Source organism: Hyperoodon ampullatus (genome assembly GCF_949752795.1).
Source record: "Hyperoodon ampullatus genome assembly, chromosome: 8".
NCBI lineage: Eukaryota > Metazoa > Chordata > Mammalia > Artiodactyla > Ziphiidae > Hyperoodon > Hyperoodon ampullatus.
Window position 1 is genome coordinate 810,589 of NC_136921.1, and position 6,256 is coordinate 816,844.

Sequence of the window (6,256 nt, forward strand, 5' to 3'; positions counted from 1 at the left end):
TGTACTCACCTGGGCCCAGGGTGGCCTAACCCGAACCTCGTCACTAATTTTGATCCTAACTCTAACCTTAACCTAAAACCTACCCTATCAGTAACCTCACCCGTACAGAGCTCTGAGCCTCACCCTCACCTAACCCATCTGAAGCTCACCCACACTCTGACCCTGACCCTAATTCTAAAGCCCATCTCCGCCCTCTGGGGGGTGAGGGCATTCCCTCCCTCTCACTTCTGTGTTCTGATAAATTGGCAAATGCAGAATGAAGCAGACACAACCCAACAAGCACCCACGATCTCTACCCAGACCCAACACTGTCCACCTCTGCTGTGCTTACAGTTCTGTTTTTAGGCGATCGCGTCACCCTGGTGCGTTGCTCTGTGTCCCCTTCCTTCCCCCGTCGCTGAGGGCCCCACCCGGCCCCGCCCAGCTTGTCCTGAGGGGTTTCTGCTCATCCCTCAAGGGTTAAGGGCACCTCCCTCTTCCCTTCGCTGGGGCAGGTGAGGGTTTGGGGGTCGCTGGGGGATGCAGGAGGGAAGACACAGTTGGCGTGCATCCGCCCCACCAAGGGCTTGGGGCCATTGTCTCCCGGGTCCCTGCGTCCACCTCCTAAACCTAGAGCAGACTGAGCCTGGACCCGGGGAGGGGAGCAGGGGGAGGGGTTACCTCTGAGGCGTTGGCTGTGCTCCCGTAAGAGTCCCCCTTCTCTGCCCCGGGGGCCACGTCGATCAGGACGGCACTGTCCTCTTCCCGGGCCCGTCTGTGCAGCATCCTGCTCTTGCATCCCGCCAGGGCCAGGGCCGGGGTGGGGACGGGTGGGGTAGGAGGGGCACGTGGGGCCCGGTCCCCGTCTCACCGCACAGTCCACACTTCAGAGGGGAGGACGGGGCTTGGAGCAGGGCTGGGTCCGGCCTGGGAGCAGAGGAAGCCGCCCTAGATTGGGCCCGGACTCCAGACCAGGGAGAGACGGAGCACAGGGAGGCCGGCCCCGCGGCCGTCTGTCTGTCCACCTGCCCAGGGAGTGCCCGCCTCCCCCTCCGCGTGGCAGGGCCTGGGAAGGCCTGAGGGTGGGCTCAGAGTGCAGAACCCCCCCACCTCCTCCTCGCCTGCAGGGGGAACAGACAACCCTTTAATAGAGACAGGGCCGCAGCTCCTCCTGGGGGATCCTGGGCCAGAGGGGAGGAGCGTCTGGCCATGTTGACCCTGCATCCTTCCTGCCGGCCTCTGGATCCCTCTGCGGGGAGGACGGACACCATGTTGCAGCTGCCGGGTCGGCAGAGTGGGGCAGAGAGAGAGGGGAGGCCTGTGGCCGGGAGGGCTGCTGGTGGCTGGGAGGGTGCGAGGGTGGGAGGGTGCGAGGGTGGGAGGGCCGCAGGAGCTGGGGCGGCTGCCACTTAGCCCAGAGAACCCGAGGCCTGGAGGAGCGGACTGGAGCCCGCACCAGGCCCCAGATGCCCCTGAGCCAGTGAAAGTCCTCGGAGTTTCCAGTGGGCCGGCCGTCCTGCTGTGGAGAGGGGGAGGGCTGGGGCGGGGTCTTTGTCCGCGCTCTGAGCCGGGCGGACAGGGACCGACCGAGGCCGCCCCGCCCACGAAGGCCCCGAAGTGAGCTGCTCTGCGGTGCGTCCAGCGGACAGGTGGGAGACCGCGGTTCCCCAGGGCTGGGGTGCCCTCCCCGAAGCCACACGGAGCACCTGGCCCTTCTCACCCGCCAGGGCCCGGAGCAGATGCCGCGCTAGGCCCGGGGGCCTGTGTGTGGAGCCCTTACGGGCCAGGTGTTTGCCCAGCCTCCCTGGGTCCATCTCCCCCCTTCCTCTGGCGACCCATGCATGGCAGAACAGGCTCCCACCTGGTACAGCGGCTTCCGGAAGAGGCCTCTGAGGTCATGGCCAACCTCCCAGCACCAGCCTGGTCTGGAAGCCAAGTCTGGGTCAGCCCTGAGGGCAGAGAGCTGGGAGGGACCCTGTCCTCACGGCCCTGGCCCCATGGCCGTTCCCCTCGTGCCCTTGTCTGCCTGTGGAATTCCCTGAGTCTGACCCTTATCCTGGCTGGAGCCTCTGACCCCGGCACCCCAGGACAGGACCAGGAGGCACACAGTCGAGGAGGAGGAATCCTGGCAGAGGGCAGCCTCAGGCTGACCCTGCGGGGCTTGCAGCAGGAGGGCTTGGCCAAGCTCCCCAGCCTGGGCAGCTGGACACTCTCCTCTGGCTGCCGCTGTGAAGGACGGTCCCGGAAGAGGCCAACCCGCAGGGCCCCAGGCTCTCCGCTCTCGGTGGCACAGCAGGTCTGGTGGCCCCAGCACTGTCTGCTCAAGAAGAGCAGTGGCAGCTGGTTGCTGGAGGCAAGTGCACAGCTCAGCTGGAGCCCTCAGAGGGACACATGCGCATACAAAGGAACACACGCCCTGTGTATAATTCTTTACTTTTCACTTTATACAATGTATTATGGTTTGAAATTTTTTCAAGTTGCATTACTTTCGCAGTTAAAAAAAAAAAATTAGGGCTTCCCTGGTGGCACAGTGGTTAAGAATCCGCCTGCCAATGCAGGGGACACAGGTTCGAGCCCTGGTCCAGGAAGATCCCACACGCCGTGCAGCAACTAAGCCCGTGTGCCACACCTACTGAGCCTGCGCTCTAGAGCCCACATGCCACAACTACTGAGCCCACATGCCACAGCTACTGAGCCTGCACGACTAGAGCCCGTGCTCCGCAACGAAGAGTAGCCCCTGCTCACCGCAACTAGAGAAAGCCCGCAAGCAGCAACGAAGACCCAAAGCAGCCAAAAATAAATAAAATAAATAAATTTATTAAAATAAACTTCTAAAAAAGTCTATTAATAAAAAATAAAAATATATTATAAAAAAAAATTTAAGCAAGCAAGCTACAATTAGCACAGCTGTATTGCTGGGTCCCAGGTGCTAGGAAGGGCCCGGGCCCAGGAGCTGCTGCTATACTAGCTTTATTTGACCATAACTTTTAATATATGTTTATATAATATTCAGAAATACATTAGTTAAAAAAAGTAAAGCCTCCAACTACTGTGGCTTTGTGGCTTTGACACCAGACCTTTGTGTGGCTTAACCAAAAAGGTCTTCTTCCTCACCTCATAAGAAGTAGGGAGGTACTGGCACCTGGGTGGGTTCAGTGGCTCAGGGGTGTCAGGGCCAGAGCCCTTGCCTGTGGCTGCAGGATTGCTGTGGCAGGTCCAGCCCCCGAGTCCACATTCAAGGTACTATCACCTGCCCTTCTCGGGAAAGCAGGTGTCATCAGCTAAGCACGAGTCTCAGGCCACCCCCGGCCACGAGGCAGTCTGCAAAGGTAAGAGATCCATCCAGGTGGTTTGGAACAAATGCACCTCATCCTTGGGGGTGGACACATTGCTGATCTGGATGAAACCACTGAGGTGAGTGCCCACTGTAGTGACTGCCAGCTGGGAAGGACTCCGTCCTCCTGACACTTGCCTGCTCTGCACAGAGCCTGAGGGGTGGACCACGGATGTTCAAGGCTTCCTATGCCCGGACGAGCTACCTCGCTTGCACAGCGTGCTCCCTGCCCCCAGGACCCTCCCCCGCTTCCCCCAATCCTTCTCCTTGCACAAAGGGAGCATCCTCCTCCAGGCAGCCCCCCAGCCTGCTCACCAGCCATCTGCCGCCATCCTGCCTGCTTGTCTCTGGCTGCATAGGGCACTTCCATCCCCGCAGCCTCCACCCCGGTCCAGTGAGTCTGCACGCCTGTCCCCTGCCCCCCGTCCCCTCTCTCTCCTTCGGCCCCCCTGGGCCCTACCCCGACCCCCCATCCCCCCCGGTTCTTCCTGCCAAGTGCCCCAAGCCCAGAGCTGGGGGTTTTCAGGGCTCCTTCGCCCTCACCCCACCTCCTTCCAGGCTGCTCTGGCTACGGCTTCACTCTCTGCCCCCCTCCCCACCTCTGCTGCCCCCTCTCAGGTCCCCGCCCCCTCCCCGAGTGCTGGTCTTCTCTCCAGGGTCACCCACTCCTCCCGTTAAATGACTCCTCAGTGAGCTTGTCCAAAACGCTCTGCTTTCTTCCAAAGCACGGGTCACCTTCCAACTACGTAACTGTCTTATTACGGTTATTGTTTAATCTATAGCCACTGTTCACAAGGGCAGGAATTTAAAAACCTCTGTCGCGATGTCTCCCAAGTGCCCAAGAGAGGGGCTGGCACGGAGCAGGTGCCGAGTGCCTGCTGAGGGACGAAGGACAGATCCCCCACGGAAGCTGCCTCCTTCCCTTGGCTTATCATCAGCATTGTCACCCTGCTGGCCGTGCCTCGTCTTAGCTGGTGGGCCGCTGCAGGCCCCGGTGAGGCGGCTGGTCCTCACCACCCTCCGTTCACGGGGTGCTCTCGGCAGGGACTCAGGCCTCACTTTATCCCCTTGTCCACTCCGTCCCTGTCTGTGGGAATCCTCCTACTCGGACACATCCCTCTGTGATGGACGTGCAGTCCACGTGGCTGTGGCCTCCTGTGGTTTCCCAGCAAGGGCGCTGTGGGCTCCTCCCCACTGAGGAGCATTTACCGTAGCCGAAGGCCCAGCCTGGACTCAGCCACCACTGCGCCTGGGGCCTGCGTGCAGTGCCCTGCCGGCCAGGAGGGGACAACTCCCGATGTGGACACCCCAGTCCGTGCCCCTCTTCCCGCCATGGCAACCCCGCATTGTGAGCTGATCGGCTCCCTGCCCTGGTTTGCACACCTCTGATGGCAGCCCTGGCTGGCTGGCCCTTGGCTTCTCTGAGCTGCCTGATTGTCCTGGGCCCATGTTTCTACCTGGATCCTCCTTCCTCTGGTTTGCAGGAGTCCTTTACATCTAAGCGTTAGGCCCTTTGCCAGTTCTAAACTCTGAGCACACGTCTCTCCGTCTGCTCTCAGTGGTCTATTCATGGTGTTCTTTGCCCCACAGGAATTTTTACTTTATGTAAACTAACCCATCAAAACCTTGTCTTACGGCTGTGCTTCGGGGATTAAGAAGCTTTTCTGCACTCCCAGCTCACAAATGTATTTTCCCACCGTTTTTTCTACTGGCTTGTGATTCTACTTTCACACGGAGACTTTTCTGTTTTTTTTTTTTTTTTTTCCGGTACGCGGGCCTCTCACTGCTGTGGCCTCTCCCGTTGCGAAGCACAGGCTCCAGACGCACAGGCTCAGCGGCCATGGCTCACGGGCCCAGCCGCTCCGCGGCACGTGGGATCTTCACGGACCAGGGCACGAACCTGTGTCCCCTGCATCGGCAGGCAGACTCTCAACCACTGCGCCACCAGGGAAGCCCCTCACATGGAGACTTTTAATCCTCAGGTTGGCCTGCGTACAACGTTAGGCTGGGTCAATGTCCCTTTTCCCACAAACTGTGCTCCTCTGCCAGCCCCGCCCAGGACACAGGCCTCCCGTCCAGGGACCCACGGGCGCCCTCACCAGCACCGAGCCCGTCCGAGAGTCTGTGCGGCTGGCTGTGTTTCTACAGTTTGCAGTGTTTCTACGGTGGGTTTGTAGCTTTTTTTTCCCCCAGATTTTTAATAATCTGGAAGGAAATCACTGCTCTTGACTCATTTTCAAAGTTGACTAAACTTTTTTAAAGTTTCAAGGTTCAATGTGGATCTTTTTCTTACATATAAATTTGAGTTTAAGGAGGTTCTTAAAAAATCAAATGTCATTCTGATTAGGATTGTGCTGGATCTAGCACAGCTTTCCCATCCCTTCTACTTTTTTTGTATAATTTTGAAAGTGTCTATTAAAGAGCAGGTGCTGACTTGGATTTGTGACCCATCTGAGACGGGGACGGACGGGCTCTGACCCCATCTGCACGTCTATCTGTGGCGCCTCCTTGGGCCTTTCTCTCCAGTGTCCTCTTTGCTTGAAGCTTTTTGGGGTTTTTTCCTACTTGTGAGTTGGATGTTGGATAATTTATCTGTCTACGGGAGGCTGCTCTAAACTTACACCTTCCCGCAAACTCTCTCTCTAAGCTCTCCCTCCCTCTCTTCCACACCAAAGTGAAAACCTGCACAGTCTCTACTTGCACTTGCCACGGTCTTACCTCCAGATTTAAAAAAACAGCCATGCGGTTCAGGTCACTTGTGGTTTCCCAGGGGCAAGTTTGTGTCTTGTCAGGAACAGTCCTAGCGTTTACAAAGGAGAGAGCTCAGCGACCAGGCGAGTACGTACTTTTAAACCGAATTCCGCTGGTCTTGGTACTGCTGCTAAACCCCACCTTGCCCTTTCTCCGTTCCTTATTCGGATTCACTGCTCGTTTGGGTGGACT